General features: G+C 32.4%; 2 long non-coding RNA genes across 5 annotated transcripts; both read left to right on the top strand.

Annotated features, from left to right (window-relative positions):
- Nucleotides 1-320: 320 nt before the first annotated feature.
- LOC110918345 lies at nucleotides 321-6,060 on the top strand. 4 transcript variants are annotated; one of them, XR_004884473.1, is made up of 10 exons: nucleotides 321-590; nucleotides 681-728; nucleotides 906-1,001; nucleotides 1,066-1,203; nucleotides 1,485-1,583; nucleotides 2,011-2,217; nucleotides 2,328-2,392; nucleotides 3,584-4,109; nucleotides 4,192-4,298; nucleotides 5,832-6,060. It is a non-coding gene; the product is annotated as an uncharacterized LOC110918345 (long non-coding RNA). The 4 variants fall into 4 exon arrangements; XR_004884471.1 differs by having other exon boundaries at nucleotides 2,328-4,109; nucleotides 5,832-6,059; XR_002581243.2 differs by lacking the exon at nucleotides 1,485-1,583 and having other exon boundaries at nucleotides 2,328-4,109.
- Nucleotides 6,061-10,583: 4,523 nt separating this feature from the next.
- LOC110918694 lies at nucleotides 10,584-11,853 on the top strand. The gene is made up of 3 exons (XR_002581516.1): nucleotides 10,584-10,706; nucleotides 11,248-11,301; nucleotides 11,627-11,853. It is a non-coding gene; the product is annotated as an uncharacterized LOC110918694 (long non-coding RNA).
- Nucleotides 11,854-12,180: the final 327 nt, after the last annotated feature.

Here is a 12,180-nt window from a genome sequence, read left to right as displayed (position 1 = left end):
TATACGTTTGTCGAATTATTCCCAACAATTACGCACCGTTAATAATCCACGTGCACCAATATTATAAAATTACATAACATATATCTGTTTTACGCAACATTATAATCAACTTATGATTTATGAGTAATTATGCAACCGATAGCAACAATTATCAACGTTTTTTTTAATAAAATATATTATATTAAAATTAAAGAAAATAAAATTCTTAATTTTATGACATGTATTCTTTCTAAATATCTATCTATTATACTAAAGCAAAATAATAGTTGACTATTTAACTATGAGGTGGCTATTCTCTTTGGCCAGAGAATTGGGAAATTGGGCGCCATTCTCTCATCTATCTCTCATCCTTCCTTCCTACGCTCACTTTTTTAAACCGTCTCTTCAATTTGGAAACCTAATAAATTCTCTCAATCAATTAGTTGAAATCATTCTCCAATTTGCCAAATTGATTTCTCTTCACACGGCTTCTCAAAACATCACACATTCAATTTTACAAACCCTAAATCTCATCTACGGCTTCATCTCTAGTAGCGATTGTTCCTGGCCCTAGAAATCCCTAAATCTCAAGCATTCAAACTCTCATCTAGGTATGTTTTCTTTGATTTTTATGATGTAATTCGATAATCGTTTGATTTTTTAGCTTTAATCAATGTTTAATATGTTAATCATTGATATAGATATAGAGTTGTCGAATCGGTTTTGATTTTGTCGCTCAATCGAACAAGGTAATATTTCTGAAAGAGATTCGATTTTCAAATGGGTTATGTGTCTAATTTTCAAGGGTTAAACGAGAATTGAGTCAGTTTGAAACCCTAGATCGATTTTCAAATCAGTTTTGAGTCAGCAAGTAACTGTCAACAAGTTTGATTTGAAGTTCTGGTTGGTAATTGGGCGTTTGGTAGGTTCAATCGAATATTATGATTATGAAGACGAAAACAAAGAAGATTATGAAGTGGAAGGAGTCAAGAAGTTGATTTCGTCAGAGAAAATGTAACATGGTAATTTTTTAACTTACCTTAATTGATGTTTATTGACTTCTGATTTGAATATTTGATTATGTAGGTGTTTATTGATGTTTATTCTAGACTTCATTTTGAAGATCTGACGAAGAGCATTGGAAACTGAATGCCAACAATTTGAAGTTTACTCCATGTTCAGTATTCACTTTTTATACTTTTTAATCATATGAACAATTTGAAGGTTAGATTACAAATTTTTTTTACTGTTTTTAGTATTTGTTTTCTTTATGGGTTTGATTTGATTCATAAATTTTATACGTTTTTCATATGGGTCTTTCATTTTCAGTTATATTTAACAATCTATTGTTGTAATCTTCAACTTCTGTTTGAAAAAAAGTTGGGATCTTTAGCCTTTTTTATGGGTTTGATTTGATTCGCCAACATGGGTCTTTTATTTTCACTTATATACATCAATTTTTATGTGTGCTTTTGATTTGTGATTTCATTTTATTTTGGTATTAGATCTTGACTGGTAGTGTTCTAAAAGAAGACGAACTAGGGTTCTGCCATTTCGGTACTAGTAGGAACAAATCCGAATTCATACAAATCGGGGACTAACTGGTAGGTCATTTCATTATTTTTGTAAAATAGAGGGTTATTAGTAATTACCGATTTATATAGTTTCAAATTGTGTTTTGTTTGATTGATTGGTTGATTTTAAAACTTTATATAGATCATACACATTAATGCATGGCTATCGACCTATTTGACTTGCTTGTCACATTTTTTAGCTAATTTTTTATTTGACCCGTTAAAAAATATGAAAAGAATATTAACAGTAACATTGAGAGCTGTGGTTTTGGTCGACTGTATTCAAATTGATGATGGTGTTGTCGTTTTTTCATATTATTATTCAGTAGATTCGGATTAGTTTTTAGGAGCTTTGGTAATTAGGGGATTTAGACTTTTGGTTATGGTCTACTGTATGCAACAAGGTGATGTTTTTTTTTTCATTATTGGTCTTATTAATGTTTTAGCATATGTGCAGGTAGTAGAAAAGGTTCTTGCTGGAGCCTTAAGGCGAGATATGGCTTTGAAAGGTTCTTACAAGTGTATGTTCTTGGGTTAATCCGACCAAAATTTGCTAAACTCAATTGGGACATACACTTTGGTGGTAAGTATACTGTGAGGATTTTAGTGATCGCAGTGGATGCGGATGCCCTTGCTTAAATCTTTAATTCTTGATAACTGTGAGGTTAGTGATGTACTACTGATGCCTATAACTTTTGGCTGTTAAAAAACAAACAATTGATTATTGGATATTATTGGTTCAGAGGTTGACGACTGTGTTTTTTATGATTGCAGACGATGAGGCCGACATGCTTAAGCACTATTTAGCCAACAAAGCTTCTCATGTTCTTCATCAAAAGGTATTTACCCTCCTGAAAATGAAGTTAATTGGTTAGCTCATCAAGGTACTTAGTTTTTAATCTAGCAGTTTTCTTCTTTATGAATACAAAAAACCTTCTCTAATGTTTAATGGTTTAGACGCTTATATAATAAAGTCTTGCGGAATGAAAAATATATTTTGACAAGTATTCTGTTTGAACCATCTTAATAACTAAACATTACGACTTGCTAATCCTCAAATGATTTCAAATATAGTATTGCTTGATAATACTGATGTGAAAAAGAATATGAGCATCGAAACTGCATACCAAAACTCAGTCGATACAGTTTTGAATTGGATCAGTAAAGAAGTAGATACAAATAAGACACAAGTTGTTTTCCGAAGCTTTTCTCCTGTGCATTTCAGGTTCGCGTTGATCTTTTATATCTTGAATGTGAATGGTCGTGTGCGTGTGTGGTGGGGGGGTAACGGGTCAGGTAAACCTAACATTCTTTTCATGATTCGTCTTTAATCTATGTTTATTTGTGATCAATCTTCGAAAAATAACGGTAATTGGTCCAATTTCTAGGTCAACGAACTTGTGTTAAAGAGATTAGTTTATTCAGTTCATTTTTATAGATCTGGTTATGTGTTAATTAAAGAGATTAGTAAGTAGACTTGAATAGGCTGGGAAGGGGCTATTGGTCAGAAAGACACTTGCAAGTGGATGATTAATATAACAAATACGTTTTGGATAACTAGACTTGATACATAGGGCTTGCGCTGCTGTGAAGGGGACTCAAATGCACTCTTAACTTTGACTGTATGAACAATTATGGTGGTTTGTGTATGCTTGAATGTGTGCGCTAGATTAATTGGCATGAGATTAGCAAGATACCATTGTTTCGACGTTCACAAAAAATACCATTGTTTCCTTTTAAAATCGATAAGCTAATGCGAAAACATGAATTATGTATTGTTAATGCAATGGTTAGTAATGTCAATATAAAAAAGCCCATATAAGTGAAAGCAATTTTTTTTGTAAGCAATGGGAATTGAATTCAACCTTCTCATCGATTAAGGTAATCGCCATTATCCTCTCTCTTGATAAATTTGTTTATGATTGATGTTAATTTAATGTTGTTCGATTCATATGTGTAATGTTTTATAATTCAGAGTGGATTTGGACTATGCTAATTTGTGATTTTTTATATGGTGTTGGTTTGTGTAGGCTAGGGATTTGATTCCATGTTTTTAGGGCTTCATCGAAGTATATTCAACAGATGTTAAGAGGAAGTATATGAACTTCAAGAAGTTTGATATTGTTGAGGACTATTCAATTTAGTGCTATATAAAATCAAAATCATTATGGTGACAGGCAAGTAGGGATAAGCTTGGTATTAACCGGTACCGGTACCAAATATTCCGGTACCGAAAATCTACAAAAGTGAGTACCGGTACTGAATATACCCGATACGGTTCAATACCGGTATTTGAGAGAAAAACCGGTACCGAAAATGTCAAAAGTCGGTACTAAATTGGTACCGAAAATGTACTCAGTTCGGTAAATTCGGTACCGATATCGGGTACCATTTGCTCATCCCTACGTTCAAGTTTATTTTCAACTTTATTTATTTTATTTGTTTATTTTATGAAATTTTCAATTTCCAATGATTCTTTTTTAACAATTTGCAGCCACCAATAAATGGGCTAAAAAGTTTATGAAGAATGGAGGATTCCTGAGAGGAATTTGCCTGGTTTGTTTTGCTAACACTCGATTAGTTTTCTAATTCTTTTTTTTAACATTTGGATTAAATTATTTTTGTTGTTTGATTGCAGATATGATATATGTTAGGGTTTAAGAAGGGAGAAAGGATCTTTTAAGAGTGGTGATAATAGGAGAAGAAGTGACTCCACATCACGATGGGTTTTTTTCTTTGATATATGTATGTTTTCACATATCTCTTCTTTTTTCAGTTTTCATCAAGTGGTTTAATATTATTAATAGGGTTGATAAACTTTAAAACCACTGTATACTTTCATATCTTTGTGGTAAAAAGTCTCTTTATCCAATTTTAGTATACTAAAAGTTGTTTAAAATGATCGTATTTGTGAAATCAACAAGAAACGTACTTGGCTGATGGCACGTTGGTTTAATATGTGGAAGTTGTGTATGTGGCTTTTTTTAGTGGATGGATGTCAAGTAGACTGTTTGCTTGACATAGAATGTCACCTTATTATTTTTTTATCGTCTGCCACCTCATCATTTTTTTCTTCTTATATACAACTTAATATCATCTTATATGGTAAAGAAAAGGTATACAATTATATGCTAATTTTTAACTTTTTTTATTTGAAATATTAACAATCTTTAACTACTTTCCAATTAAAACGAATGCTTTCCCTTTAAAAATCTACTCATCCAATTCAAACTTCATAAATACTTTGTCATATATACTGAAAACTCTCTTTTTATATAATGAAAACTCTTTTTTTTTCTAAGATAAACATACATATAAGGTTGAGTTGTGTTAAAAAGAAAAATGATATAGCCTAAAGATTGTAAAAAGGAAAAGAACACATGGTATCTTAATTTTTAGGCGTATTTCCGAGCTTTTTTTGTGTTAACATGGTATTAGATTTGTTTCTTTTTTAACATGGTGTCAGCGTATAACACCATACCTAAAAAATTAAGACATCATATGTTAATTTCTTTTTAACACTTTTTAGGCTATGCTAAACCTATATTATATTTTTTAGGCATTAGGTTGGGATCACCAATACACATCCTAAACCCGCCCAGGCCACTTAGTTGCCATTCCTATTTAGGACTTAGAAGAGCACCATTGATTTGAACTGAAAACTCTCTTTTTATATAATGAAAACTCTTTTTTTTTCTAAGATAAACATACATATAAGGTTGAGTTGTGTTAAAAAGAAAAATGATATAGCCTAAAGATTGTAAAAAGGAAAAGAACACATGGTATCTTAATTTTTAGGCATATTTCCGAGCTTTTTTTGTGTTAACATGGTATTAGATTTGTTTCTTTTTTAACATGGTGTCAGCGTATAACACCATACCTAAAAAATTAAGACATCATATGTTAATTTCTTTTTAACACTTTTTAGGCTATGCTAAACCTATATTATATTTTTTAGGCATTAGGTTGGGATCACCAATACACATCCTAAACCCGCCCAGGCCACTTGGTTGCCATTCCTATTTAGGACTTAGAAGAGCACCATTGATTTGTACTTAGACATTAATTATTAGTACATGATACATATAAGAGAATAAGAGATGGATCTATTGAAGGCTAGCCTATCAACTAATACTAATAGATATACATGTGAATATTAGGAAAATATGCACATCTTATTAGTCAACCTGTTTTTTTTTTAACTTTTTGTGAACATATCTTTCACTAGGAGTTTACTTACCTTGTGATGTTATTTAACGTTTGTCTTTTAATTTGCAGATGTATAGTGATGGCCGTAGCAAGAAATTCTAGATGGCTCTGAGAAAGGGTAACTGTTTTTTGTCTGAAGACACCTTAATTCTTAATAAAAGTAAAAAAATATAATGTTTTATACTTTAATGCATTTTAATTATATTTTCACTTTGTCAATAAGTAATTTATGTAATGTGTTACTTTGTATTTATATTATTTATACACTTTGTGATAATGTAGATTAAATTTTCTGACCCGCGAAGTTCGCGGGTGATAAGCTATGCCACATGTATATGTTGATGTCATAATTTCGGTTTTTATTAAGATAAATTATTGATGTTAGTAGATCTGATGGGGGTTTGATGTAATGTTGTTTTTGGTGTAATATTGTGTGGTTTTTTTGGTGACTTTGTATGAATATTGGGTTAACTGTTGTTTCCCAGTTTTGATGACTAATAGATTTGTTAGCATTTAAAAAAAAACCATATATTATATGGCTGACTAATAACTTCTAAATTTCTTTAAAGAGTAGTAAGTTACCAAAATATATATGTGAATTTAATAATTTCTTCATTCCCCTATTTAATTGGTATATTGGAAACAATTAATGTTTCCTGTGTTAGTCATGCTTCTCTTGTGTCTATACTTAATCAGTCGACAAGTTTAATGTATACTTAACAAAAATGCGAATGTGAATTCATCAAATATTTGTTCACATAATATTTTTACATATAAACATAGACAAAAACTTGTATCATTATAGTTATTATAAACATAACACATACTGTCTTTAACATTATTTTATAAAGATATGTAACATTATTTTAGAAAAGCACCATTGATTTGGACTTAGACATTAAATATTTGTTCACTTTCTTTTTTATAAAACCATTTGATGTAACATAATTACTATTAATTATACCTAAATATGCAACTTGATGCTTTTATATAAAAATGGGAAAAGCGGGTTTGTGATTTAATGTGGACATTTTTTATTAGGTAAGAGTTAACTATTTTTATATAAAACTGGGAAAAGCGGGTTTGTGATTTAAATCCAATTTATTTATTTTTTATAGATTTAATACAACATTTCATTCATTTCAAAAAATTATTTATAGACGTACACATGATAATTAATATGAAATGTAGTCGTTAATTAATTTTTATAAGATATTATTTATCTTAATATTCGAACAAACCTGTAATAAAGTATTTACGTATTAAAGTATAAATTTTTTGTTGTTTAGCCACCCGTGTATTACACGGGGACTTAGACTAGTATATAGTATATAAAAGCTAGAGTAAACTGTCATTTTGGTCCCTGAGATTTGGTCATTTTTGCTACTTTAGTCCAAAACTCAAACCTTTTGTATCTGGGTACATGTGGTTTAAGTTTTATTGCCATTTTGATCCAAAAGTGAAATCAGCTCTGATTTCTCAAAAAAATTTGGTTTTTTGTCCTTTTCCTCAGTTTAGTGAAGGACATTTTGGTCATTACAAATTTTATTATAACAAATTTTTAATTAAAATAAGAGTTAAATGCCCGGATAGTCCATGTGGTTTAGCCTTTTCTACCTTTAGTCCCTAACTTTCTAAAATTACAGCTATAGTCCCCAACTTTTTCAATTTCGTTTCCGGATGGTCTCTGGCACGGATGAAGGTTAGTCTTTTCAGTTAAGTGGGTGTGAAAGGACCTAAATACCCTTACTATTAAAAAATAAACTTTAAATCAATAACTATCTTCAATCCAAACACACATCTTCTTGAAGGTAGTTGGAGGTTTTGAGCTCCATTTTAATGGTGGATAAAAGTAATATTATTTGTGAATTTGAAAGTGTAAAAGGAGATATATTTTGGAAGATGACAGAGGTTAAAAGAGTACATGATAATGGTCCAAATTCTAAACAAGCTACTGGTCAACAGAATCAAGATTCACCCAATTGCAATTTATCGAATATTGAAATTTTTGACACTTGGTATAATTTGCCCCAGCAAGCCTGCTGGATTTGTGTTTGTTATGGTAAGGATGGATGCATAATTATTTTAAAAGATTTCATACGAATTCTTACTTGTGGTTTATGTATGAAGGTGTAACTAGATCTATCTATCAATGTTTGAGGAAGTTATAGATGAATTCAGTTACAAAATCAAGAGATGAATTATATTTGCTACAATGAATGTGGTTATGATGTTGTTGATGTAAGGAAGAAGAAGATGATGTCGGTTGGGGGAACATGAATGAAGAAGATGAAGCGTTTATGATTATACAGCGTATATGAATGTGGTTGTGGCAGTGGTGGTTGAGTGAAGTTGTGCTGGTGAAGAAGAAGAAAAAATGTCTTTTGGGGTTTTAAATAATAAGGGTATTTTGGTTATTTCACACCCACTTAACTAAGAAAACTAACCCCCATCCACGCAAGAGACTATTTGGGAACGAAATTGAAAAAGTTAGGGACTATAGCTGTAATTTCAGAAAGTTTGGGACTAAAGGTGAAAAAAAAAAGCCAAACCACAGGGACTATCCGGGCATTTAACTCATAAAATAATAAAATAAAATTCGATCTCATCTTCTTCCTCAAATTAAACCCTAATCCAATAGAGGGCTCTGCTATAACCATCTCCCCCAACTCTCTCTTTCTCTCTCTCTCTCTCACACATACACACACATCAACCATCATTCCCCACCACAACCACCACTGTGCACCACCACTGCCATCACCATTCACCACCACAACCACCACCAACGTGCACAACCACAACCTCCCATCTCCATCACCACCACCACCACGACCTCCTCCCTCATACATCCACCAACACCACCGGTCACCGGAATTTCACGGTTTTTCCTCTACGGAACTTCACCGGCGAAGGTATTTCATCTCCAATTCCACTTCCTCATTGTTTTCCCCTTTCAATTCTCATCAATTCGGTTTAGTCAAACCTAGGGCACACAATCATTCATCATGATCCTTAACCTTAAATTACACAATGTAGCTTATCAATTTGCTGTTTCATTAATATAATTAGCATGTTTTAGTAATATGTACGGATAATGTGAGCGTTTTAAGCATCAATTTTGCAGTGGATCGGTTGCTTTTAGTAAGATCATAACTCGATTAACATGATTGATTAAGCTTCTGATTTGAATATGATAGGTAATTGATTCAGAATAAAGTATTATATGCTTCTTCAGTTTATGAGTGTGGTGGTACTGGTGTGTTGTGTTGAATGTTGATTGATGGCTGGAAATGCGGCGTTTGAGTCGGCTTCGACTAGTTCTTCTAAACAGGTGTTTTCCGGAACTTATTTTCTGGAACTTATATGAACGGGCAGGGGGGAAGTGTGGAGGATATCCACACCTTGTTACAGAGTATATCGTTGGAGCCGATTATGGTTCGGCACCAAGTTGAATGGTGTGATGGTGGTGGATGGATGAGGGAGGAGGTCGTGGTGGTGGAGATGGGAGGTTGTGGTTGTGAACGTTAGTGGTGGTTGTGGTGGTGAATGGCGATGGCAGTGGTGGTGCACGGTGGTGGTTGTGGTGGGGAATGATGGTTGATGTGTGAGAGAGAGATAGAGAAAGAGAGAGTTGGGAGGAGGTGGTTATAGCAGAGCCCTCTATTGGATTAGGGTTTAATTTGGGGAAGAAGAGGAGATCGAATTTTATTTTATTATTTTAGTTAAAAATTTGTTATAATAAAATTTGTTATGACCAAAATGCCCTTCACTAAACTAAGGAAAAGGACAAAAACCAAGTTTTTTCTTAAGAAATTTGAGCTAATTTCAATTTTGGACCAAAATGTCAATAAAACTGAAACCACGAGGACCCAGGTGCAAAAAGTTTGAGTTTTGGACTAAAGTGACAAAAGTGACCAAACCTCAGGTACCAAAATGGCAGTTTACTCTAAAATCTATTTGCGTTTAAAAGAAAAGTGGAGCTAGAGTAAACAAAAATATCAACAATTACATTTTTTTTTTGTCATTTCAGTCATAGGGTCGGGTTCATGTGAGAACCACTTTTATTGCGAGAACCAATGTGAACATAACAAAATAAACCTACTACATCACCAAAAACCTAAACCTCCCCCCTCAAAAAAAAAAAAAAAAAAACCTAACCCTCCCCCCCCCCCACCCCCCAAAAACCTAAACCCCCAACCCACCCAAGCTAAATGCTAAAAACTAAACCCCAAAAAAACTAAAAAATCTTAAAAAATCTATAAAAACACAGAAATATTTTTTATGTTTAAATCGCTACTTTTAGTAGCAATTTTTTTTAAAATATTTTTTAATAACGAAAAGTAGCGATTTAAACATAAAAGTATTAAAAAAAATTTGTGAGTTTTTTAGATTTTTTAAGGTATTTTTGGTTGTGTTCACATTGTTTCTCGCGATTCTCGCAATAAATGGTGGTTCTAACGGATCCTTCTCCTTCGGTCATATTACCTTTAGTTGTTAATAATATTGCTACTGCCTCAATCTTAACCGTTAAAAAATCTTGATCAATGGCCCTAATTCACTTCGCACTATTTAACTTCCTATTTTGTAACACCCCAAAATATGCAATTTATGTATGTTACTTAAAATGTTTAGTCATGTTATATTTAACCTAGTTAAGTATTTACACTAGTAACTTGATTAGAAGGAAGGTTACATGACAATTAAACAATATAAGTAAGTAAAGGGACTAATCTTGTTAAAAAGGATGAAAGTTTAATTAAAACAAATAAAAAGAAGAAGGAAAAACACAAACACACATTCTGGTGTGTTTGTGTGGATCGATCAGAGCAAGAGGGCAAGGAGACAAACCCTAACTTCACAAATTCTCAAAAATCAGAAGGAAATTAGGAGTTCTAATGGATGCATGAACCCTAAATCGAATAATCTAAGCTTGTCCAACTCTTGGTAAGTAGGAATTTCTGATTTGAATGATTTGTAGAAAGTGGATTTTAACCCAAACATGAAATTATGTGGATATCTCATGTAATTGAGCGTTAGGGTTTCATAGTGGTCGAAATTATTGTTGATTTCAGATTTGTTTGAATGATTTAAGTGTATTACCCAATTGTTGTGAAGAAATCATAAACATAATGCCTTCCATGTGTGATATTAGATGAAAAATTGATACTTGACCTTGATTGGATATAGAGAAATTAGATGAGATAAGGTAGGATGAAAGAAAGATATGAACTTGGTTGATTCTTGTTAGACTAGAAAATGAACAAGTAGGATCATGCTTTGAACACTTGTACTTTATGCTTTGTTAATGATACGCACACCAAGTGTTTGATGAAATGCCTTAATAAAGGTGTTAGCTTTGATAGTCATAAATTTTATGTGAATTGAATGTGCTTATGAAGCAAGTGCAAATTTTATGAAGTATTATCCATTGGTGTGAGCAAACGAGTATGAGACATAAATTAAAAGTATGAATGGTTATGTATAGGTGTTAAGGAAGAGGGCTCGAGTCAAGTGAAGCAACAAGGGAACCAAGATCGAGGTACGCTACTTGTACAAAATTCAGAATTTTTATCATATTGTTGTTTTACCATTTGGTATGTTAAATTGAATCTTTTATAAAAGAGTGTTTGTGTAGAATTTATTAAATGAATCGAGTATGATGATTTACTACGTAATAGAATGAATATGTATGTTAGGACCCTTTTATGAATGGGTCAAAAGAATAGAATGCAAGAATGAAAGAAATGGTAGTTAGAGAATTGCAAGTTGCAAATAGCGTCGTAACTATGAACCCGCTAGATGGAATCTTGAGTTAAAAGAAAGAATTTTATTCCTAATGAAGTTTACTTGTTGTTGTGATGTAGGTAAATCTCAAGTTTAATGACAAGCTTCGCCCGGTCCGAACACACTTCAAGCTCGTCATGCGTTCCGCAACTTTTGTAAAGAAGACAATGTTAATATGTTTTGTTTCATTAGATATGTCTAGTAGTTAAAAGCTTGAACTTTGTCTTGTTCGTTTTTTTTAAAACTTAGTCGGTCGTAAGTAATCTAGCATGATGGTTTCGTATGTGAAACCAAGGTCCGTTTTGATGTAGTACATTATGTCTTTTGAGACGTAGCGTATGTTAAATGATATTTTGTTATGAAAAACAGGGGATTACTTCTTTTTCGAACGGGTCATGCCCAAATTTCATTAGAAAAGTATGTTGTTATTGAGATAATTTAAAAAGAAAATTTTTGGTGCGTTACAAGTTGGTATCAGGGCCTAGGTTTGAGGGATTTGAGCAACGAATGCTTGAACTCAAACCGAAAGCTCGTGTGAAGTGTGTGTTCATTCCGCGGCGCGAAGCAAGTAAGTACCATTAAAGTTTGAATTTTTGCGTTTTGAATAATTTGGTTATGAAACATTATGGAATGT

This window comes from Helianthus annuus, chromosome 16 (assembly GCF_002127325.2).
Source record: "Helianthus annuus cultivar XRQ/B chromosome 16, HanXRQr2.0-SUNRISE, whole genome shotgun sequence".
Classification (NCBI taxonomy): Eukaryota; Viridiplantae; Streptophyta; class Magnoliopsida; order Asterales; family Asteraceae; genus Helianthus; species Helianthus annuus.
Note: the sequence above shows the minus strand (reverse complement) of the source record. Positions and strands in the feature narration are given on the sequence as shown.